This window comes from Geotrypetes seraphini, chromosome 10, assembly GCF_902459505.1.
Source record: "Geotrypetes seraphini chromosome 10, aGeoSer1.1, whole genome shotgun sequence".
Lineage (NCBI taxonomy): Eukaryota > Metazoa > Chordata > Amphibia > Gymnophiona > Dermophiidae > Geotrypetes > Geotrypetes seraphini.
The window spans coordinates 132027165-132053363 of NC_047093.1; the positions used below are offsets into that span (position 1 = coordinate 132027165).

General features: G+C 41.8%; 1 pseudogene; it reads right to left on the minus strand.

Annotated features, from left to right (window-relative positions):
- Positions 1-13575: 13575 nt before the first annotated feature.
- The window catches only part of LOC117367671, a 154901-nt pseudogene continuing 142277 nt past the window's right edge, over positions 13576-26199 (minus strand).

Sequence of the window (26199 nt, forward strand, 5' to 3'; positions counted from 1 at the left end):
GTGGCGGTATAAAAGAATAAAGTTATTATTATTATTATTATTTTACCACAAATCTGTGGTTGAAGAAGGAATGTTTTTTGTTTTTTTGTGAATGCAAAGGTGTGTGCCCTTTTCTCCTGACGCAGCGTATTCATGCGAAACAAGGCTCTTGTAGAGAAGGGGTTATTGTTTCCTGCCATTGGCTTTATGTACGGACTGTGAATATGCATTGCTTTTTGGCAATTATAATGAGGACAGTTTCAATGTAAGCTCCTGCCTATTTGGTAATGTTTACAGCTGTGCAGCACTGCGTTGTATTTTTCTGGCTTTAAATCACGGCGTGTTGGAGAATACAATTCGTTCATCTTTCAGATGGACAGCGTTTGCAGCATTGCAGCATAATCTTCAGCTTCAAACAACCGGGGGAGAGATTTTTTTCACAGCTAAATAACTTGATATTAGTATTTTTTTACAACTACGTTTAGTGCACTGTTTTGCCCTGAGCGTTGTGCGTTTGTCTCTACATCTGGGTTTGGAGCACAGGTTTTTCTCAAGTGTATGCTTTTTTTTTTTTTACTGTGCTCCCCCCCCCCCCCAATATGTAAGAGGAGCCTATGATAACAGACTAAGCCTGAGTAGCTTAAAATATTCAGCTTGGACTGGAATGTCCTGCTTGTATGTCTGAGGCTCGATTTGTTTAATTGATTTATTAGTCCAGTTGCTTAGTATGGTACAGTGTACTTTAAATATTTGCCAAGTTAATGTGTTATTTTACCACAAGTCATGTTATTTTAGAACAGGGTCCCAAACTTGGAATTTGCAGGATTTTTCTCTATTTTTGTTGTTTTCAAAACCACTCACCCAGCATGTTCCTTCTGCCCTGCAGCTCTCTTATTATTTCTACAAATCCGCCTTATCCCCGCCACATGACCTCAACCCCCAGAGCTTCGCCCCCCACCCTTCTGCTTTGTTATTTCTACAGATCTACCATTGGGAGATGGGTCCCCACTGCCCGGGAGCTTTGCCCATGGGTCAACTGATTTCACTTCCTCTAGTGTTTGCAGGGCTTCAAGAAGCAGAAAAGACTCAAAAGCAGAAATGTTGCCTTCCTGGACTGGAAATCCCTGTAAAACCCCAATCTGCAGAGGGGAAGAAGGAGGAACTTTATCCGAGATTCCTAGGAATCAGCCCAATCTCCTCCCGTCGTAGTCATCTTTCTAGGAGGTCTGAATCCATTCCAGCAGGAGGGAAGTGTCTGCCTTGGTTATCATCAGTAAGAAATGTTCTCTCACTTCATGAACCACTTTCTTTCTTAGTCAGGTGTTCTCTTACCAATATGTACTATTATAGCAAATAAAACCCCACTGTCTAGACTGGCACCTCAACGCACTCAGAGGTAGGGAAAGCCTTAGAAAAAGGAGCCCTTTAGAACGTCAAAATAGGCTCCAGACTTCAATCATTGGCATAAAAAAATACCCCTCCTCTCCCCCCCCTGTCCTTACATATTTATTTAATTGTCCAACATCTTTTCTGTTCTTATTTCCCTAAAAAAATTTTTGTAAAGCTTTTTATAGGTAAAGAAAAAGTCCATTTCTTTTCTTAAAACTTTTTCCCCAAAAGCTCACACATAAAAAATCAGCACTAGTCTTTTCCATAATCAGAAATGGAAAACATTACTCACAACTGGAAAGGCCCGGTTATCCCTTTATCCCCCCAAACGATTAACCACAGAACACTGTTTTTTGGAAAACCGAGTCACAGCTCTGTTTATTGGAACAACTAATAACGCTTAATTAACGCAACAATCGAGCTACCAAAATGATACCCCCTAAGCTGTTTTTAGCTCCGTGACCCCGCCTCAGCCAGCAAGAGTCTGGGGAGTGGCAGGTACCTCCCTTCCCCTTCAAACAGGCCACCTGGGACCCCGATTTGAACTAGCTGCACTCCAGACGCTCATCTCCCAATGAGCCCAAAGTTTCTGTAGCTCGAGCCCCGCCACTAGCCTGTAATCCAATTACAGGCTCCCCCTCCAATCAACAGAGCTGTAATTACCACTCCACCCCTCGCAAACACGATTCACAACACGTTGCGAAATCATCAAGAAGCAAGTCCAATCCAATATCTGATACATGTACTCTGTCCCGGGCAAAAAGTCCTCCGCATGACATGTCAACCCATTTGTGTCAAATATGCAAATCACCTCGGGCCACAACCCGCTTTGTTTATTTACTTTTGCCAAACCCCGAGTCCATCTCCTGGATCCCAGGCAACGAGGTCACGGAATGATGTCAAACCACACCAACCTCATGTCAGGGAATCATGCCATCACACTTCGGAAATCATCATGAGCCACGTTGTTTTACCGTCCAGGCATCAATGCCATTTCCACCAAGTTTCAAGTTTAATTAATTTTAATATACTGACCATCGACGTGTATCTGGCCGGTTTACAATACTAAAAATGAAAGGTTATCTGAGCTCTGTGGATGATTCCTCATTCCATGCAGCAAAGGCAGCAACTGGAACCATCTCTTGCCCTATTGGCCCCACCAGGATATGCGAACATCCTGCTGCACCTGTCCGAGATGTACTCCACCTGGGCGAATCATTGCTCTGTCACTGGCCCAGTGAATGAAGGAGTGGCCCACAATCCACACCATGAAGGATCGCAGGACCGCACCTAGAAAACACAGTGCACAACTGAAACATCCATCATACCAACCAGTGTCTTAGTAAAACGCATGCCAGCAGGCCAAGAGCAACAGGCTCAGATGCTCTCCACAACCCAACTTCAAACTTCATTAGTCCAAACCACCCTCAACCCCGTTACAACATGCCTGCTCTGTGCATCCCCACTTGGACGTAACCACGAAACACCCTGAATTTCTTGATTGGCTAAGCCTGCTTCCCTGAACTCGTTGCTGTCCCAATCCGAAATGAATGGGTACCAAGCTGCCGGGTCCTGCCCGCACTTTCCCAATGCCTTTCATAGCATGGCCAAGAATTGGTAACCGGTAAGCAGAGACCCATCAAGATGAACCAACATAACTGTTCCACCTGCTGGCCGGACCACCAAGTACTCCTGCAGCAAGGCTACAGGACAAGTGACATGTCCCGGTACCCGCTGTACCGACTGGCCTCGCCCTGTGTGGTCAGTCTTTGATCATGCGACTGGTACTCAAGGCATCTCTGCACAACTGCACTTGCTCAAGCCTAAGCCCTTCCACTTCCTGGTCTTCTGAAGGACTCGTCAGCAGTTCATTTACCCTTAACGCCCTGAAGAAGGCCAACGAAAAAGACACTCTTCATAAGGGGAGTAGACAACAGTCCCTAAGACCTGCAGCAATCGTATCAGCAAGTCATGCATGATCGGTAATCTCCTATCTGGCACCACTGGTGGGAGCCACCCCATAGCTGCCAACATCCTTTTCACCAGAAAATCTCCTGCAAGGACTTCTATCTGCCATTTTTTTTGTACCACTAGGGGAGGTTTATGCCAGTGATTGAAGTTTGGACAAGATTGTGGAGGTAGTACGTAAAGACACCGACTCCAGGAGCCCAACATTTGCTTTCGGAGTCCTTTATGTATATATTTATATAGGAAATGAATAATATACTAATTATATATAATTTTTATCAATTGCAAGCATTCAACATACAAGGCATGGTCACTGCCAACATGAATCATCAGGCTACTTTTTAGAAGCCTAACTTGTTAAATCTGAGATCTAAAGGCTATAGCAATGCCATTGTGGCTTTTTAAAATGTATTTATTAAAGAAATTACAGACACTCAAAAAGACTATAATAGCCAAAAAGGACTAATAGCCAAAGACCAGGTCTGCAGCTGTGGTGTGCTACTGGACGGCCATCTTTTTCTCACTGCCCACATCTCCCAAGTCATTTCCATCTCATTCTTACGCCAGTTAAGGATCCGTCCTTAACTCGCTGAACCAGACTTTGCCCAGATCCTCTACGCTTATGTGCTCTCATGTATGGATTACTGCAACACCCTCTTCAGTGGCCTCAGAGCAAAAAAATCCTGAACCGTCTTCAACAAGTACAGAATGCGGTGATCCATCTAAAAAATCTCAAGTTTCCACGATCCTGTCTCATCTGCACTGGCACTGGCTGCCTATCAACAAGCGCTGTGCCTTCAAGGGCCTCCACCACAAAGCACCCTACTACGTAAACGCTCCTACACCAGTTCATCCCTAAGCTTTGGAATCATTTGCCCACACAACTCGGATCCCTGGTCTCCCTGATGTCTTTGCGAAAGGCAGTAAAGACCTTCCTCGTCTGTTAACTGTTCCAGGCCTGAAATTAGTTACGAGGAACAGGGAACTACTGCTTGATTTTCCCTCTATTTGCCTCCAACACGCTTTTCAGTCCGTGTCCTGATATGCTGTGGTTCCAAAGTCTCCGCCCTTGCTCCACCTGATTCCCCTCTATACATGATAACATGTTAACCTCACCTTGTACCTAGAGCCTATGCCTACAGAATCTGTACATTGTTCCTTCATGATAAATTCTTTGCGTTTAATATTATACCTAGGTCCCCCTGTTATTCTGTTACCCTCCCGGTTTTTCTGTCAGCTCATTCTCAGAATCTGTGTGTGTCCTTCTGTTACCCGCCCTGAGCTTTCCGGGAGGGCAGGAAATAAATCGAAATAAATAAACACACGTAAAGTGTAAAATAATAAGATACAAAGGAAAAGCAGCAGCATCTTTTGTTACTAATTCAGAAGTATACAACTTAAAGAGCATGGTTTGAATATTTAAATCAAAAATAAACTATATTGTTCTAAGGGATAGAATTGTTTCTGCCGGTTCACCAAGGAGAAAAATGTCTCTGCATACAGTAGGTGCTCAGGGTTCCAGCGTTAAGGCGTCTAAAGTTATGTGCTTAAAGCGGTAGGCGCATACAATTTAGGTGCCTACCTTAATTAGTAAATTGGCTCAATAATTGGGAAAAAAAATTGGGTAGAAGGCAGCTAAGCCAATAGGTGTGATTCTCTAAATGGTAGGTGCCTAGGCTGGTTCATAGTCAGTGACACCAGCGCGCCGACAATTCAGCGCAAGACAGAATCGCACTGTCGAAAAACTTATTTTCTAAGAGCTCCGACGGGGTGTGTGTGTGTGAGAACCCCCCACTTTAATGCTTACTGTTCGCGCTGCCGTTGGGGGAGATGTGGAGGGTGCAACCCCCCACATGATAGACAAAATGGAACTTTAACTGAAAAAAATCGGAAACTGTTCCATTTTGTCTATCATATGGGGGGTTGCACCCCCCCCCCACGGCAACGCGAACACTATGCATTAAAGTGGGGGGTTCCCCCACACACACACACCCCTATCGGAGCTCTTAAAAAATAAGTTTTTCGGCAGCGCACTTCTGTCTTGCGCTGAATTGTCAGCGTGCTGGTGTCTCGCGTGCGATTATCCCATCACCGCCTAGGCTTCTACCACCAAGTAACAGAGAAACATGATGGCAGATAAAGGCCAAATGGCCCATCCAGTCTGCCTGTCCATAGCATCCATTATGTCCTCCTTCCTATTGGCTAAGGCTCTTTATACCTGCATTGTGATGTCATCAAGAATTAAGATTATAGAAACATAAACATGATGGCAGATAAAGGTCAAATGGCCCATCCAGTCTGCCCATCCACAGTAACCATTATCTCTTCCTCTCTCTAAGAGATCCCACGTGCATAGTTAGGGGTGGATCTGGGGCATTTTCTAAAGTTAGGTGCCAGAAAACACCTCCACTTGGCATCTCTATTTAGGTGAGGTAAATCCTGGCCTCCATTGGAGGTGCCCACGGTGCCTACCTCGCCTTCAGGTACGTACTCACCAGGTGTGAGTCTGTAACTGGCGCCTAGGCACCATTTACAGAATCTGGCCCTAAATATAGAATTCTTCTTATTTCACATACATTGTTAATTTCACATTTGGATTATGGGAGCGGTAGTAGGGTTAAAGATTTTACGTCGGTAAAATCCGGACCCCCTTAGATCCACCGCCCAGTTCCATCCATCCCCGTCCCATTACACCTAGCTCCGCCCCCACTGCACAGATAGCCCCCCCCCCTTCCGACGCAATGTCTTTCTAAAACCCAGACAAAATGCCGGGTTTTGAAAACCGGACATGTCCTCATAAGTCGATATCTGGTTAAAGTGTCTGCAGACACTTCAGAATGCGGCTCTCCAGTTATTGGCAGGGGTACTTATGGAGGACCACGTTATGCCATTATTTATTTGATGTCATTAGTTTACGGTTGCAAATAGGGTGATGATTATGATTTTGGCATTGGTGCTTAAAGCATTATATAGTGAGACTCCTCCTTATCTGCCAACCAAAATGTGCTTTCACATTCCGGGGAGATCACTTTGCTCTTCTTCCACTCAGGTTATTGATCTCTACTTCTTCCATGGCTCGCCTGGTGGTTACCCTTTGGGCGGAAGCCTCCTATATTAATTTTAAGGTTTTTTGTCAAAATTTTTCTTCGAAGATTTTGGGCTCCAGTATACAATGAAGACTCCTGCTGAGGTTCTTGGGTAAATGTGTCCTTTGGATTGTGTCTTCTTGCTGTCCTATGAATTTTGGAGTTCCTTTCATTTTTATTTAAAAATGCCTAGACTGTTCTCAGTCGTGATAGTATATTACCTTTAATAAACTATGTTAATAGTTGAAATGCTCACGTTTGACTATAATCACACTTCATAAAAACATAAGCTTTGCCATACTGGGATAGGCCAAAGGTCCATCAAGGCTAGTATCTTGTTTCCAACAGTGGCAAATCCAGGTTACAAGTAGGTGGCAGGATTTCAAAAGGGTAAAACAGATTTTATGCTGCATATCCTAGAAATAAAGCAGTGGATTCTAGAAATAAACAGAAGAATACACTCCCTAATTAAGCAGTTTTTACGGCCACTGAATTTCACTAGGTGGCCTGGTAGATACTAGCCATTTCATTCTCCTGTCCTTTGAAGTTTCAAGTTTATTTAAAATATTTGATATAATCGCAGTATCCAAATCCAATGCGATTTACAAAATTAAAAATAAAAAAATTTCCAACAAACAGGACATTAAAGACAATTATGACGTAAAAACACTGATGAAGAGGACGGGGAAAAATGGATTAAATACAATTCAAAAATAAATAAAAAGGAAGACTCATTGCTAATGTAATTTCTTGATCCAGATTGGGTTCCTCCTTATGCTTTTTTTTTATGATATCAGAGTGCTGGATCTTCATAGCTACTGTGACTATAAGACTCCTTCAAATGCAAACGTGGATCTTCTGGCTTGACATCTCCTGATAGCTGTAGATCTCATAACAAGTGGCTCTGAAGATTGTGGGATCAAGAGAAAATGAGAACTTTTATAACAGGTGAAAGGTAAAATGATGTACAATTGTATGCATTAGATCTTTAACTGTATTTAATAGCTTGTTACATACGAATGCCCACTTGTGAGCGTCCCTGTGTCTAGGATGGATCTGGCAGGAGCCTTCTTTTCAGTGAATTTGACATGCAGGCGCAGAGAGTGAATATCTTAGACAAGTTGATGACCGGAGACACTGGATTTGGGGCTTCCGGTTTGCTGACAAGGATCGGATGACATCTGGAGAAGTTTCGCAGCCAAAGCAGTGAAGTCATTTCAAGCTGGACTTCAGTCTTGACTGTTTGTTTTTTATTTTTTCACTTTCTTTTTTAGTTTATGATATTTTATTTTTAAATCTCATTCATTGTTTTGCCACTTGGTTTTTGTTTTCTACTTTATTATTTAAATTTCATTTAAATTTCCCCAGAATTCTATAGTTTCAACGGTTCTCCCTTCTGCATCTATTCCTATCTCCCCTCTTTTCAACCTTTCAAAGTCCTTTAGACCATTGTAGTCTTATTAGAATGTTTATTTTCTTATTTTTTCTCATCTATCTCTATTTTATTTTTTCATTACTCTACTAATTGTCATTTTTCTAGGTACTTTAGTTAGATTGTGAGCCTTCGGGACAGTAAGGGAATATCTAAGTACCTATATTACTTATAATTTTAATGCACCCTATTGTCTATTTTTTCTGTAAACCGCTTAGAATCCTAACGGAGTTTAGCGGTATATAAGAAATAAATGACATTACATTACATTCTTTGGGCAGACTCTGTTGGTCCCTTTAAAGCTTGGCACTTGGCAAAGAAAGGTGTTAGTGGGTGGGATTTTCCCCCTTTCCCTTCAGGAAAACTCAAAAGAGGCTGGCTGGACTATTAAACAGTTTTTAAAAAAAACTAATTACAACGTACGTTAATGAAAACAAAATACATGAACTTTATGAAAAGTATTTGGTAAGCAATTTATTAAACACCCTTTAACAGTAGAATCTTTACTCCTAGTGAAGGAGTCTGGGACTGGTTTTCCTAAGTGTTGAACTAAGTTTTCTCTTTAATAAAATGCTGAATTATGTTTAGCTGCAGATCTAACTTATCTCATGTTCTAGCCTGCCTGTACTGGGTGTTAGCTTGGACTTTCTAACTTCTAATGTCTATCTCAGCATAAACAACATGTAACAGAAAGACTGCAGGGCTTAGATAAGTGACCTGCTAATGACCTGCTAGTGTGAGCTGAGGACCAATGATTGTTAAGAAAAGTAACACGTGAAAAGTTTTTTCTAGAATTCAGTTGTATAGCCAGAAGAAGGTATAAATATCTCTGTAACGTCCTGGTTTCGGGACTTCTGAAGCCAGCTTGGAGCTCAGGAGTCCCAAACGTATGCTAATAAACTATCTGTGCTTTCTTCCAGTCTCTAGGGTTTTTTGGCTGCCCAAAGTGACCTTTCACTAGTACCAATAAATCTTTTTTTTTTTTAAGTTCAATATTTTTTATTGAGTTTTTTGAAAAAATATAAGAAACAGTTCAAGTACAAGATATCAAAAAATAAAACAAAACATTTAGTATAACAAATATTCAGTTACAGTGTGCAATGTAGAATTGAATCGTTTTAAAAGATCCAAAGTACTAGGACTGTTCGTGAAAAAATAATAAAAGAAAAGATAAGAGGAAAGAGAAATTGAAGGAAGAAAGAAAAAGAATAAAATGAGGAAAAAGATGAAGGTAAAGAAAAAGAAGAGGAAGAAGAAGAAGACAGGAGTGTCTATGAAATAGATTGAACATATGAGTCCAGGAATTTCCAGGGTGATTTACATTGTATCAAACTTTTGGAAAGTCGAATTATATTTTTCTTTTCATAAGCATATGATTCAAATTTATGATACATGCTCAAAGAATTCCACCAAAAGGTGTAGTTTAGTAATGAAGAGGACTTCCAATTTTTCAAGATGTGCATAAGGGCAGTCACAAACATTGCATCAATGAGTTTAGGAGGACAGTTCGACTGTGTAAAAAAAATCTAATCGAATCTGGTATTTCCGAGTTCTGCTATGCCTAAACAGGTTCAAGGCGACTTACAATGTTTTGAGTTACAGAAGGAATATACTACTAGAGGTTAGAATTATGGATAGGGTAATAGAGAATCTCTTACCAATGTGGGTGGTATTGATTTCATCTCCTTGCCTTTCATTAAGACTTACATAATAACATAAGCCTAGCCTTACTGGGTCAGACCAATGGTCCATCCTAGCCCAGTGTCCTGTTTCCAACAATGGCCAATCCAGGCCACAAGTACCCGGTGGAGCCCATATAATAAGATTCTAGCTACCGATCCCAGGGCAAGCAGTGGCTTCCCCCATGTCTGTCTACTGTTCCTGAATGTAAGTCCACTTGAGCTACAACTGGGAGGGAAAAAAAAAATCCTCCATCACCTTAGTACTTTTCCCCTCTCTCCTATAACTCTTGGCAGCTCTCACTCCACCAGAAGCTCAACAAGCTATAGGAGTGAGGGGAAAGAACTAAGGAGATGAAGGGATTTTTTTTTTTTTTTTTTCAGTTGTAGCTCAAGGAGAATTGCATTCAGGTACAATACTTTCCTGACCCCAGTGGATTCTGGGTAAGCCATAAGTGCCCAAGGACCTCTGCTAGACCTTGAATGCCAACTGTACTCCCAGAGGCCACTAGCAGACTCCCACATGCAAAACATGCTTGCAAGGGCCATCCTACTGCTAAGCTCTCTTTTCTTCCAGGTGGGCCAACTTGCTTATTCTGAGGGACCTGTAAGTACCACTTTCCTGCCAGATTCACATCTCTCTGATTCCAACTCTCTAGAGTCTGTGGTAGAGGTGTGTGTGGCAAAGCTGGTCAGGATTTCTATGTGCCCACACCCACAGGCAGGGCAGGATTAATTCGTCGAGGGCCCCTAGACACACAAGTACACTGGGCCCCCTGCCCCACCCCACCCTGCGCCCAGGCAGAAACAGGAAGCTGCGTTAGAGGGAAGCTTTGGGCAAGCAGCACCACTTGCGCAATTATAGTTCCCGTTGCCTTTCTTACCCGCGTTGCTTGCTTGTCTTACTTTCCGTCGATGGTGGAGGGGGGCCCACGTTGCCGATCGATGCTGGAGGGGCCCATTGCCGTTTGGAAAAAACAATGTTGATGCCCTCCTTCATTGGGCCCCCTACCATTTTGGGCCTACTTGGCCTATTGGTCAATCCTGCCCTACCCGCAGGACACACTTGTATATGAATAAAGGAAGTTTATTTTCACACCAGCCTAACTAGGTTTCCTCACAGTGACAGGAAATCAGTTTACCTCACAATCCACTTTAGTACAGTGTTTAACTCAGCCCCTCTACTTTACTCATATTTCATAGGCATCATTCCATTTCACAGAGCTCTGCCTCAGCTCATGTCTAGGGCAAGTGGGAGTTCCTCTCTCTCTCTCAGGGACTTCTCCCTCAGGGACCTCACCTCAATCATTCTAGTCTGGAGCAGAAGCACTCCTCCTGAGTCCCACCCCCTGACTCAGCACTGAGCTGCACAGCTCAGGGCATTCTGGGACAAGTAGTTTATCCCCTCTCTGGCTAGTGCCCCCTGCTGCCTGATAGTATAACTATCGCATTGGTGAGGGAAACCCCCTTAATCCTTCACATACCCTCCCCCTCAGCTCAATTCTAATGGGTTGAGCACCCGCTGTTGCCAGGAGCCCCTTCCCCCAGGGTAGAAGGTAAAATATGGCCAGGACACCTAGGACCTTAGCCACTATTAGGAATCTCCAGGGCCACAACCACATCAGTCACACTCCATTCCTCATTCATATTCAAGTGAACAGGGCACAGTAAACAAAGCAGTCATTGGGCTCCCCTTTACGCCAACAGCCTTGCAATCTACAGTCTTGGTTGTTCATCAGCTCCTTGGGAGTTGCTTTCTCCAAATCCTGGCACTCCTTGAGCTAAGAATGTGGCTGTTTCCCTCCATCTTGGTAACCTTGATGCTGGGTTTTATCATACCTCCGGGAAAATGGCTATTTTAATAACTATTATTTTACCGGATCAGATGTCAGTGAATCATATAATAGTAACCAGAAACCGGTATGTGTTGGAATCAATTGTTCCAATAAAGTATGAGTATGCCTCAGCCCCACCACTCCACCGCTGTGCTATCTCTTGACTGCGGAGAGAATTATGTGGCGCTTCATCATTGGCTGCTCATAACCATATTTAGTATACTGCTATTCATTTAAATGCTTTTACATATTTTTTTTTTAATTATTTGCAATTTTAGTATAGTGAGTGTACTTAGCTTGTGTGCTTAGCTGTTATCAGCCAGGTTAGAATACCTATGGACCAACCTATGTTATTTACCTTTTGTATTACTGTAAACATTTTGAGCCAATCAGCTCCTTCGGCCCCTCCCACTGTATCCCAAGATTCATTGGGAGGGAGAAGTCCCGTCATTTGCAGCACACGGCCCTGTAGGCAGGAGAATGAGCTTCCCTCCTGCCATTTGTTCTTCTGAAGGTACTGGGGGGGACAGGGGTTCCGGGATGTGGGATGCGGGCCCAGGGAATGTTGGGGAGATATGTTGGGTCCTGAGTGCTGTTAACTTGTAATGATTTTTGGGTGTTTGGGTTAGATGACATCATCTGGGGGTAGTCTTTATTAGTGCTGTAAAAAAACCACCGCAGCCATATTGACATCTTTGGTGATATCTAATGGAGTAAGCGAGTTGCTTATGATTTCTGGTAAGCAGCCACATTACCGTTTTTAGTTATTTTCTTTTCAGTAAGCTTGCTTAGTCTAATTTAAGATTTCTTTGCAGCACTCACAGTAATCCGAACCCTGAAGAAGCATGAAACGCGTCGGAGGGGGGACTGGTGCAGCAACGACCTTGACTAAGCTAAGGCTTTGTTATATGGGTATATAATATTCACACGATTGAAAAAATGAAACATGCACTTTTCATATATAAAGTATAACATTTAACTTATAAACACGAAAGAAGGTATTAAGAATATACACCAAAGAAAAGGGGAACTTGTGTGGAGTGCTGCCACACTGATCTAATTGATCTTACTGATCTACTTGATAGGGTGGTATTCTGAGGATCTCCGATGTGTTAAAAAGAATGTTTATGGCAGCTTGAGTATTACCAGCGCTAAGTTAATTGTTTCACTATATTCATTGTGGTGCCTATAAATAGTTTGATGGGGAGATATGAGGGCACACACACAACAGGGAGGAAGGGTAGGAGGGGGGGATGGAGAGGAGGATTGGTGATGGTGCCCCCACCAAGATGGCACCCGGGGTGGATAGCCTCCCCTCTCCCTTAAGAACATAAGAAGTTGCCTCCACTGGGTCAGACCAGAGGTCCATCGTGCCCAGCGGTCCGCTCCCGCGGCGGCCCATCAGGTCCATGACCTGTGAAGTGGTTTCTGACTATTCTTATAACCTACCTCTATTTCTATCTGTACCCCTCAATCCCCTTTTCTTTTAGGAACCTATCTAGACCCTCCTTGAACCCCTGTAGCGTGCTCTGGCCTATCACAGCCTCCGGAAGCGCGTTCCATGTGTCCACCACTCTCTGAGTGAAAAAGAACTTCCTAGCATTTGTTCTAAACCTGTCCTTTTTCAATTTCTCCGAGTGCCCCCTTGTACTTGTGGCTCCCCACAGCCTGAAGAATTTGTCCCTGTCTACCTTCTCTATGCCCTTCATGATTTTGAAGGTTTCTATCATGTCTCCTCTAAGTCTCCGCTTTTCCAGGGAGAATAGCCCCAGCATTTCCAATCTGTCAGCGTATGAGAAGTTTTCCATACCTTACTATGCCACTGTATCCATCCACATGTCATTCTCTACTTCCTGGGTCTCTGGGCCCAAAGCAACAATTGAATCCTCAAGGACCTTTCACTTAGCCCTGAGCATGCACGCAAGGGCCACCCTGCTGCTAACCCCCCTTTTCTTCCAGGTAAGGCCACCCTGTTTGTTCAGGAGGGGCCTGTAAGGATCACTTTCCTGCCCAGTCTACATCTCTCTGAGTCCAACTCTCCAGAATCTGTGGTAGAGTGTGCACATGGATAAAATCTGGTCTCCCATCCCCACCAGTCCCCAATCAATTCTCCATCCCTACACCATCCCCCTCACCATTTCCACAGTTTTCTTTCCCATCCCCCATCTCACATTTAAAAGATCTTGTAAATTCAATAATTAAGACACTTAGAACAGAACCCATCTCTGGTTTTGTAGATGGTTTTTTAGTTTTTACATAGTTTGAAATGATTGTTTCCTTGCAGTCCATGTTAACAGATTTTGCTGTTCTCACTGGATCTACTATATTTTCATGATGGAGTTAATGTGCTTAATCAATTTAGTATTTAATGTAACACATTTAAGGCAATATATTATAAACAACCTATGCAACACAGAGCTTTCTACACTTCTTAGACCTAGCCATCATGGATTCTAGTCAGCTTTACATTGAGAACACTTATATGGATTTGCCTTTGTGTTGATTCTGTCATGAGTTGTGAAGTTTTTTTTTATTTATTGAAGCTTTTACCACATTCAAAGCTTAGATATGGTCTTTCTTCAGTTTGGATTTTTTTATGAATTCCGAGATTATGTATGTAAGTGTACATTTTATCACATTCAGAATGTATATTGTTTCTCTAGCATGGATTATTTAATGAACTAAGTTCACTTTTTTTGATTGAAGCTTTTATCACATTGAGAACATTTATATTAAAAATATTGCAATACCTAATGATAATATTACTTACTTGGAGTTGCAGTATAAAATAATGAGGCTTTATGTCTCCCCTAGAAGGGTATGCCTGCTAGGTATAACCTCCAAAGATCATTGTTTACATTGTGGGCACAGTGCTGCAACTCTGGGCCAGATGTTTTGGTCTTGTAGTAGGGTGGTGCATTACTGGATTCAGGTTCTAGGCTATATTGAACAGATATGGGCTTTAAAATTTAATGTTACTCATAAGCTTTTATTTAGGGTATATCCTCGGTCTTGCACTTTGAGGAAGAGTTTTAGACCCTTTTATTGTTAGTTTGTGCTGGCCTTGCTGAGGGTGATATTACTTCAATGGCTCTCATCTGACCGTCCATCTCAGGTACAAATGATTAATATCTTATCCTTGGAGCGTCATAAGTTCTCTAAAATTATATACCCTCTGGGACTTGCTTTTCAATCTAGCTGAGAACCATTTTGGAATACCCTTACCCAAGGGCCAGAAGTCACCTCTTCAATGGGTAACTGGGCAGTTCTGTTGGAATTGGAGGAAAGGGGAAGGTGAAGGAGACATATGTAAAATTGTGAACAGTGTACTGGTTAATTGACATGTTTTTGTTCTGTATCTGGTGTGTATGTGTTGGATAACTTCAGTAAAAGAATGACTGAAGCATATGATTTTTCTACAGTGTGGATTTTTTTATAAATTCAATGGTTACTTGTATGACTGAAGCATTTAACACATTGAGAACATAGATATGGTTTCTTTCCAGTATGGATTCTTTCATGTGTTTTGAGTTTTTTTTATTGAAACCTTTATAACATTCAGAACATTTATATAATTTTTCTCAAGTGTGGATTCTTTCATGAGTTCTGAGAGTACTTCTGTAATTGAAGCTTTTATCACATTCTGAACATTTATATGGTTTTTCTCCAGTGTGGATTGTTTCATGAATTCTGAGATTATATTTTTGATTGAAGCTTTCATCACATTGAGAACATTTATATGGTTTTTCTCCAGTGTGGATTCTTTCATGAATTCTGAGTTGACTATTTTGATTGAAGCTTTTACCACATTCAGAACATTTATATGGTTTTTCTCCAGTGTGGAGTCTTTCATGAACTCTGAGTTTCTGTTTTTGAATGAAGCTTTTATCACATTGAAAACATTTATATGGTTTTTCTCCAGTATGGATTTTTTCATGAGTTCTGAGTGTACTTAAATGATTGAAACATTTATCACATTCTGAACATTTATATGGTTTTTCTCCAGTGTGGATTCTTTCATGACTTCGGCGATTATATTTTTGATTGAAGCTTTTATCACATTGAGAACATTTATATGGTTTTTCTCCAGTGTGGATTCTTTCATGAGTTCTGAGTTGATCTTTTCGATTGAAGTGTTTGCTACATTCTGAACATTTATATGGTTTTTCTCCAGTGTGGATTCTTTCATGACTTCTGAGTTTATATTGTTGATTGAAGCTTTTATCACATTCAAGACATTTATATGATTTCTCTCCAGTGTAGATTCTTTCATGAATTCTGAGATTACTTTTCTGAATGAAGCTTTTATCACATATCGGACATTTAAATAGCTCAGTTTCCTTGAGGTTCATTTCAAACACTTGTTTGTTTCGAGTATCAGTTAATTCATGACATTTCAGTTGAAATGTCTGATTGAAGCTTTTATTAGGCACAGAACATTTTGATTGTTTTTGCCCTTTGTGAATTTTCTCATGCATTATAAGCTGTGATTTATCTGTAAAATGTTTTTCACATTCAGTACATTGGAATGACTTATGTGTATGAATCTTTTTTTCTGAATTCTCAGAGAACCTCTCCTCACTTGCAATGCTAAGACACAGTCTCTCTCTATCGAGTCTCTGATTTTGGCCAAGATTTGAGAAACGGCTGGAATTTCCCCCTTGTTCAGTACATACATTGGGTCTGGCTCCATTCTGAAGACTGTCTTTCATGCTGAGTGGTGTAACTTTACTCATACCTCCCACACAATCAGCTAAATGATATGTGCTGTCTTTAGAGGGGTCTTTACGTTTCCATTCTTCTATCAGCTGCCCAATTCCCTTTCTAATTCTCTTACTGTTGTTCCCAAATCCATCACCTGTTGGATAAAAATAAGAGTTATGCACATAAATTATACAGCTATTGAGTAATCTTTAAAGACATTTGCTTTGCTAAGTCTCCACATGTCACATTATAGAAAGTGGTGTCGCATATACTGATAGGCAATAGCAAAGGAAAAGAGAGAAAGGCTATTCACCAGTTCTGGATATCATCCTCTCCTTCAGTCTTTGCAGTGATTCCTTCAGTCTGATTACATTCACTAACCCAAAACTCTGAACACCCAGCTGGAGATCTGATATTCATTCAGCTATTGAGTAAGATATGTATTGTAAATATCCCCACAGGAACCTTTAAAGACATCTACAGCACTTCGGCACATCATATAGGTCATAAGAGGCTGTGGATCGCATAGTTCATGGCCAAAAGTAACGTGGTTGCTGCCAGCTACAGGGGCATAGTCACTGTCCGGCTGCCATTTCTGAAGGTGTGAGGAGGCCTCTCCAAAATGATGAGCGACTCTGACTGACTGGGTTGGTAGTTGGCCAGTTTTAGGGGAGGAGCTTTTCTTGGCACTTTCAATTGCTTTTCTTCCCTCTCTCCCAAGGTTGTTCAATTCTTCTCTTTCAGCATTTGTTTACATTTGTTAGTGAAAGAGTATTTACTTGTTCATTTTAAGTGTCTTATTATAAAGGGGATGGCTATACCTTTTATTGTATCTCTTGCTACCTGTATGGTAGAGAGCATTATAAAGAACAAAATGACAGAACATATAGGTGTCAGGTCAAAAGTGCGCCGGGACAAAGGTGCGCACAGACAATTGAGTGCAGCGCGGAGGTGCGCGCCGCAGAAAATTACTGTTTTTAGGGCTCCGACAGGGGGGGCGTGGGGGGGGGAAACCCCCCCAAGTTACTTAATAGAGATCGCGCCGCGTTGTGGCGGGTTTGGGGGGTTGTAACCCCCCACATTTTACTGAAAACTTAACTTTTTCCCTGTTTTTAGGGAAAAAGTTAAGTTTACAGTAAAATGTGGAGGGTTACAAACCCCCCACAACGCCGGCGCGATCTCTATTAAGTAAACTGGGGGGGCTCCCCAACAAAACCCCCCGTCGGAGCCCCTAAAAACTGTAATTTTCTTCGGCGCGCGCCTCCGTCTTGCACTCAGTTGTCGGCACACGCCTTTGTCTTTCGCGGGGTTGTCTATGAACCGAACATATACGTAAGCATGGATTAATGAGAGAAAGCCAACATGGATTTAGTCAAGGGAAATCTTGCCTCACCAATCTACTGCATTTCTTTGAAGGGGTGAATGAGCATGTGGATAAAAGCGAACCGGCTGATATCATGTATTTGGATTTTCAAAGCTCATTTGACAAAGTACCTCATGAAAGACTTCTGAGGAAATTAGAAAGTCAAGGCACAAAGTTGTTCAAAGTTGTTAAATCGCAAGAGGATTGTGAAAAATTGCAAGAGGACCTTGTGAGACTGGAAGACGGCATCAAAATGGCAGATGACATTTCATGTGAGCAAGTGCAAAGTGATGCATGTGGGAAAGAGGAACTCGAACTATAACTGTGATCCTGGGTCCAGTGTTAGGAGTCACTGCCCAGGAAAAGAATCTAGGTGGACATTGTTGAGGATACCTTGAAACCCTCAGCTCAATGTACAGTGGCTTCTAAGAAAGCAAATAAAATGTTAAGAATTATCAGGGAAGGAAAGCAAAACAAAGATGAAAAATGTTATAATTCTCTTGTATCGATCTATGGTTAGGTCGCAACTTGAATACTGTGTGCAGTTCTGGTCACCTTATCTCAAAAAAGATATAGAGGAATTAGAAAACGTACAGAGAAGGGTGGCAAAAATGATAAAAGGTTTAGGACAACTTCCCTATGAGGAAAGGCTAAAGTGGTTAGGGCTGTTCAGCTTGGAGAAGAGATGACTCAGGGGTAATATGATAGTGGTCTACAAAATACTGAGTGGAGTGGAAAGGGTAGATGTGAATCGCTTGTTCAGTCTTTCCAAAAATACTAGGACTAGGGGACATGCGATGAAGCTAAGTAGTAGATTTTGAACAAACCGGAGAAAATATTTCTTCACACAATAAGTAATTAAACTGTGGAATTCATTGCTAAAGAATGTGATGAAATCAGTTAGCTTAGCGAGGTATAAAAAGAAGCTTTGATAATTTCCTAAAAGAGAAGTCCATAGGCCATTAAGATGTCCTCGATCCAGTTCTCTGGTCACCCAATCGGAAAAATTCAACCAGGTTCGTTTGGCACGATTTACCTTTAGTAAAGCCATGTTGCCTCGGATCCTGTAACCCATTAGATTCAAGGAAGTACACTATCCTTTCTTTCAGCAACACTTCCATTATTTTTCCAACAACCAAAGTGAGGCTCTTCTCCAATCCCCAGGAACCACTCCCGTCTCCAGAGATATGTTGAAATTAGACGTTTATAAATTATACAAAATACTTCCATCAAGCTTATAACAAAAACAAAAAAATTTGATCATGTAACACCACTTCTTAAGAATGCCCATTGGCTTCCGGTATCTCATAGAATAACTTACAAATTATGCTTACTCACTTTCAAATCATTACTCTTTAAAACTCCTGCATTTATTTTTAAATTATTAATTCCTTACTCCTCGAATAGAATATTACGGTCAAACGAACAACATTTATTGACAATTCCTGAAAAGGATTAGGTCCCAATTCCTGCCCCATTCTTTCTCTGCCATTTGGAAGACAGGTGCACCCGGGGACATATTGTAGAGGCAAGAAATGATTTCCAAACATGTCCGCTTTATTATCAGCTTCACATCTCTTTTATATCATTCTAAATGAATCAGTGTTGTCAGCATGTGTCAGCATGTGACGTAAACACAAACCATATATGGACACAGGTCACATGAAACTTTAAAGACATCAGCATTTTCCTCTATCTCTGGCTGGAGTCCAAAAGGTCAGAAAAAGCCTTGACCAGCAGAGCTTCTTAACTAAAGCTGTCTGTAAATACGGCTTAACAAAACAATTGAATTCACTTCACAACAAGTTAAGAACATATCTTTTCAAACATAAATGTTCTTGTACTCTCTTCAAAGAAGGAAAGACAAACAGGGTCTGGCTTTACAGCTTTAAACAACATATGCCTAAGGAAAATTACCAAGGTTCTGATACGTGTCCCTTCAATTCCTTCTCTCAAGATCATCAATACTAGACGACAATTTATTTTTTCCGTTACGGCCCCTCAAGTCTGGAACTCTCTTCCAATCTATTTGAGAGAAGAACGCAATCTTGATAAATTTAAGACTAATTTAAAAACATTTCTTTTCAAAGATGCTTTTGAGTGATAACTCTCAACCTTGGATTTATTAATTATGTTGATTTTGATTAATGAATTTTATATCCCCTATCTTGTGTTTTTTCCCTGACTATTCTTTTTATAATACTTTGTAGTTCAAATCCCTCTCTCCCTTTTATCTTGTTTGTGAAGTTTGTGTATAGTCTGGTTTGATTTTAAGTCTAAGTTAAATATTATATTACTCTTTAATATTGTAATTTTTAATGTATTTTATTTATGTTCATCGCTTTGAAGTATGATTAAGCGATTAATCAAAAACGCTAATAAACTTGAAACTTGAAGTCTTTAATAGAACCCGCCAGAACCTCTCTGAGCTCCCTCAGTATCCTGGGATGGATCCCGTCTGGTCCCATCGCTTTGTCCACCTTCAGTTTTTCAAGTTGCTCATAAACACTCTCCTCTGTGAACGGCGCAGAATTTAATCCATTTTTCCATGTAACTTTGCCAGACAATCTCCAAGATCTCCAAGTTCTTCTTCCGTGAATACAAAGCAGAAGTATTTATTTTTTCCTCATCACTCTCCACGTATCGGTTCCCAGCATCTTTTAGTTTAGCAATTCCATTTTTCATCTTCCTCCTTTCACTAATATATCAGAAAAAATTTTTGTCTCCCTTTTTTTACATTTTTAGCCATTTGCTCTTCCGCCTGCGCTTTCACCAGGCTTCACCCCGTAGTCAATTCTGCACTCCTCTTCTTGGGTTTTTTAAATATTTCACGAACGCCAACTCTTGCCTGAAGAAGGCTACTTTAGCCAAAACATGGACTGTGTTGGGTTCCAGTATATATTTTTAAAAAATGATTTTTATGCCTGCCTCATTCTATGTATATGAGGTTATATATGTACTATTGATATACGATGCTTCAATAAATTGATTGTCCTTACAGTGGTTTGATTTGTGTCCCTTCCCCACTCCCGCTTTTTTTGGTTCTACATTTTGCACATGGGGTTGTGATATTTTCTTTTGGCTTGTGTGATACATGAAAAGATAGAAACAGACCCTCTTGATGTCATTCACTGGTTCTGAACATCTCATCCTCTCCTCCAGTCTTTGCACTGAATCCCTTCACTCAGATCACATTCACTAAACAAAACTCAGAACAACCAGCTGGAGATCTGGGATTCATTCAGAACATGGTCCCTGAACCTCACGTCTGGTAACTTAAGAAACAAAAAAATATCTGAAAATCACTAGTAACATTCACTGTCTATATGAAAATTTAGAAATACTCCACAGCACATAGCAAGGATTTCATTATAAAGAATTCTTGGCTTACCGCTCCTGGTGTCGGTATCCTCCTCTCCTCCCTCCAGCTGGTCAGTGACAGGATCCTCTTCTATTTTCACATTTACTATTGTGGGGTCAGCAGGGTAACCTTGGCTGCCTGTAAGAAGAGTGGAAAAATAACTTCAGGTACCGTATATACTTGAATATAAATCTATCCAAGCATAAACAGAGAAAACAGTTTTCCCCTCCAAAAGGAGGGAAACCTGTTAACTCAAGTATAAACCAAGGAGGGTGTGTGTGTGTGTGTTTAGGGGTTATATATTCACGTGTCACGGTCCTACAGATGAACCTGAAGTGGAGGAAAGAGAATCCTCAACCCCAACAGCCGACATTTCCTGCGTCTACTTTCCACCCTCCCCCCACCCGGCATTTGCTTCTCAACCCACTGCTGCTGCTGCCACCATCACCACAACCAAAATGTCCCCTACCCAGATCAGTTTGTCACTTACTTGCTTCTCTGGCAGACGCTGACACAGTTATTCACTGACTGGATCGGAGCGGGGCCTTGAGCATCTGCTCATGCTCTTAGGCCTGCCAGCTCCCGCCTACTCTCAGAAAGGGCGGGAGCCAGCAGGCATAATGGTTAGAGCTACAGCCAAACCCTGTGCTGCTCCCTGTGACTCTGGACAAGTTACTTAATCCTCTACTGCCCCAGGTACATTAGATAGATTATGAGCCCACCAGGACAGATAGGGGAAATGCTTGAATTGCCTGTATGTAAACCACTTTGAGTGTGGTATATAAAGTCCCTTTATTATTTTTATGAATCTAAACTACATCACCTGCTTCCTGCAGTTCCTCACATGTGCCTGTGGGGGTCAGATTTCCTCTTTCCTCAGATTCCTGAGGCTCAGTCTTGAATCTCTCTTGCTCAAATCGGATTAAAATGTCAGGCTTGACATTATGGGAGCCTATTACATGAAAAAGATATTGCAATATGTTTAGAAAAGCTACCCCAGCCTACACTGTAAGTGCTCAGAATCATGCTGTTTTCCTAGGCTTTGCCACCAGTGCAGAGCCAAAAAGAGAGGGGAGCTGCTGGACTGATTGTCATCAGAAACCTATTCTACCAGCACCCTGATCATTTCAATACTGAAGTGGCAACCCTTTTTCTCAAGAACTACAAACAGTGTAGTTGTGGATACTGCTACTGTATAAACAGAATGGAAATTTCCGTCATGAAGAGGTTTTTGCTTCTTTTTTTTTTTTTTAAACCAGACTGCTCTTCACGTAGTTGCTACAGATCAGAAATCAGAATCTTCCTGAAACCACTAACTGGAAATCTGCCAAATCATTATGAGGCCATTTTACCAAACAGCAGTAAAAACTGGCCTTAGAAGCAAGGGTGTCCAACCTTTTTGGCTTCCCTGGGCCGCATTGGCCGAAACAAATGTTTCTGGGGCCGCACAAACGCTGCAGCAAGACAGAGGAGGGAGCCGGCAAGACGGTAAACACCCTGGGGCAGAAGAGGAAAACACTGCATCGCCCTCGACCGGGGCTGCACAAAATATTTCACGGGCCGCAGGTTGGACGCCCCTTGCCTTAGGCTGGTCAATCCTGTCACTAAGACCATTTTTCTGCAGGGGTAAAATGGTTAATTTTATAAAGGACCCTTATGAATCTACGAGATGGAGAAGCTGCTGGCGCCAGCTAAAATTTAAAGAGGTACAGGGAGAAGGGAGGGCACGAGTGTGGTATGGGGAGCGTGAAAGGAATAGGGGGTGGAAAGGAGGGCACGGGAGGGTGGGGAGGGGAGTGCCTCTGCTCTGGGCGCCTCCTACCCTAGTTACGCCATGGCCTCCTGTTCAGTTTATAAATGCTGGAGTACTGCTGGATCTGAAATACATTTAACTATTGCACAGGTGTTATACAGTAAAATGACGGTAGAAAAAGACCTTCATGGTCCGTGCAGTTTGCCCAACAAGACGACCAGAGCCTCGCTCATCACTCCATGTAGGCCCAAATCATCCATGAAGTCATCACCATGCCAACCATATAGGCAGCCCACTGGTGTACTGCTGACACTATTCAATTTACCAGTCAAGATGCCTTCCCCTCCCTCCTAAGCTAAACTCACTCACAGTGTGTGACAATAAAATGATCAACACACTGGAGTTGTCGAACCTTCACCTGTCTCTCACCGCATGTGGGACACTGATCATACAAGTCTGTCTGGCATCAGCCTCGGCTGCCACTGTTCTTGCCCACGGTATAAACTCAACAGCCAAGCGTTGTCAATTTACCTTTTAGGTCAATGACTGGCAGCTCCCAGGAACCCCTAAGATGTCCCCCGATGTCATAGTGAGTTTTGTTTTATTTTAGAAACCCTGGGGATCATTAGGAAGATGAAAGCCTGCAACCTCTCTGCAGGAGAGTCTGTCTGGCTTGGAGAAGTCCGAATGCTGCAGACGGAGCTCTGGGAGTCATAGTCAATCCAATGCCTCATAGTTATTATCAGGAACAGCCAAATGTGAAGATTCTATCAGCACAAGAACCTCCGTTCCCAGACCCCTGATAGTCAGGAGGGGACGGAGGAACGCAGGGACTGCTTCAGTGCTCTTTCAGGGGATATCACCCAATTATGAAAATACTACGGCTTGCTTGTCCTCGGAGGTGTTATTTCTGTTCTTCTGTTCTAATAACACCAAAAAAAGTGTACAAGCCTACAGAACTGGGACTAAACATTCTTTATTTGCAGGGACCCGATACTGACAGTGTTTCGGCCGAAGGACTGCATCAGGGGTCTTTAAAATTGGTGAATGCAGAGGCCGTGTTTTATTCAGCTCAAGTGTTTTGAATCAATTTCATATTGGGACCATCTCTATATGTGAATCATAAAAGAGATAATTTCAAAGACCCCTGATTCAGGCCTTCAGCCAAAACATTGGATGTCGGGTATCTGCAAATAAAGAATATTTAGTTCCAGTTCTGTAGGCCTGTACACTTTTTGGGTGTCATTTGCTTACGTTTGTGTATTTGTCGATCCCTTTCTCTGTGTTCATCTGTTCTGCAATTAATCTCCATCTCAATAGTATCTGCTTTACATTATACGTTGGGGAATAAGACACTTACAGAAAGCATTTTCTTCCCTAATCTTTTGCATTCTCAGCCATGTTTAGTCATTCCTTAATCTTATACCTCTTTTGAAACAGATCCTGATTCCCTTAACTTCCCTCACCTTTTCCTAATTACTGTTCTTTATCATCATTAAAGTTCTTCATCTGAAAATTTTCCTGCCCAAATTTGCCTCATGGCTCCATTGAATCTTAATTGTCCACTACCTCTTATTGTACTGGGGTGTTGAGTATTTCTTATTATTGGGGAAAATATTGGGACATTCCCTTTAATAACTTCATTTTATAATCTTCCTCAACTGGTATTTTGATCTCCTTATACTCTTGGGTTCATACTAAAAGTCTGCATCAGTTCTCATGAACTTTAATGCAAACTTATAGTAAATTAACCCAAAAAGTTAATGAGCTGCTTTGAATGCAAACTCGTACAAATCAATCCATTAATATTAAAATGCATTAGTGTAAACTGCATTATCTAAAGTGATTTACATTAATCCGCCAGCAATACAAAAACTCCATTCCAATTGCATCCTGTTCCCTCCTCCTCACCACCATTTCTTTTAACAATACAGATTTCTCAGCCCCATGACATTAGGATGAAGGGTTTTACCAGCTGCCTCCTCCATCTCCAGGGCAGTCTAATCCATCCACAGTAGGGAAAAACCCTCCAATGGGAATAAGAAATGATGATAACCTTTTATCTCTCCAGCATTAAATTACTGAATGATCCAGGCTGACCTTAGTAAAGATGTGTAGGAGGAATTTTACACTTACTTGTTACAGGAGGGTGAATCTGTTCAAATGTCTCTGATTCGGGAGGATATAAGAAGGGAAGATCTTCCTCTTGTTTAATGTTCAGTGAGAACACAGATGTTACAATCGGAAGGCCTGTGATGAGGAAACACATTTACAAGCCTTCACCAAGGATAGACTAATGCTAAGTTAAGTCTCCTAATGTTGGCTGTCAAGGACCCATCTCCTATGATCTGAAAATGTAAAGCCCTTTAAATCCTAAACATTTACTTACTCTTCATGGGGTCAAGCGGGTTGCCTTTTCCTTCCCACTCAAAGTGTTCAGTGAAATATTTCTCATCTTCCTTTTTAATCTTGATTAAAACATCAGGATTAACAATTGAGTAACCTGTTAATAAGGAGTAAAAAGACATTTAATTGTATATTGAAACCCTGAAGAAGCAGTGCATGAAAGTGTGCATGGAGGGGTGTGTGGGCAGGGAGAGGTTTGAGTATTTGTCTGACAAAGCTTGGAGAGAAGAGGCAGCTACAACTTGCCACTTCATTATGCTTAAACCTTGGAGATTTGCTGGTGTAGATATTTCTCTTCATAATCCTCCTAGATGGAGGCATTGCAGACATAGTCTTCTCAATGACATCTGCTACCATCCGAAGGAGGTTTCACATTGTACAGTACAGTTCACTAGTGTGCAGCTGTCATGTCATGTCCTCATAATCTTCCTCCTGGCCTTCTGTACCAAACTTTTGTTCTATAGCAGGGGTTCTCCATCCAGTCCTCAGGACAAAGCAACCATTCTGGCTTTCAAGGTGTCCACAATGAATATGCATAAGATAAATTTGCATGCTCTGTGTCTATTGTAGGTAAACCTATCTCATGTATAGTCACTGTGGGTATCTTGAAAACCTGGCTGGTCATTATGAAGCCTCTATTTTAAGGTCTTTCACTGGCTCCTGTTGGATATGGGATGGCATCAGAAGCCAGGTTCAAAATGTCAGATGCCCAAGGGACCAAGTACTTGTGATTTTTATCCCACCGATTTCCTAATAGGCCTGTAAGATAGATGATAGAGAAGAGATATTTACCTCGTGACAAGAGGATCCCATGAACCTCCTTGATGACTTTCTTGTAAAGCTCCTTCTGCTGTTCTCCCAGAATGTTCCACTCCACTTCCCAGAAATAAGCAGAGACATCCTTGAATGTGACCAACGCCTGGAAAAGGAAATAGGAGACCCTCAGCCACAGTTTCACTGTGTACCAGTTGATTTCATCCTTCGGATTTTCTATGTATTTTTATAGTTTGTATTCCCAGCACTGGAGTGACACCTAGTAGTGGTGGGGAAGGAGGGAGAGATGCTAGATGAAAGGGTAGTTGAGAAAAGGAGAGATGGTGGATCTGGGGGTAGTGGGATCAATCGCTGCAGCGGCTCTTTCATTCTTCGGGCCACCGGCATTGTGAGTGAAGTAAACACACTGCCTTCTGCATCTGGAAGCTTTCCCTCTGCTAATGCTTCCTGGCCCCGCTTAGGTGCAAAGC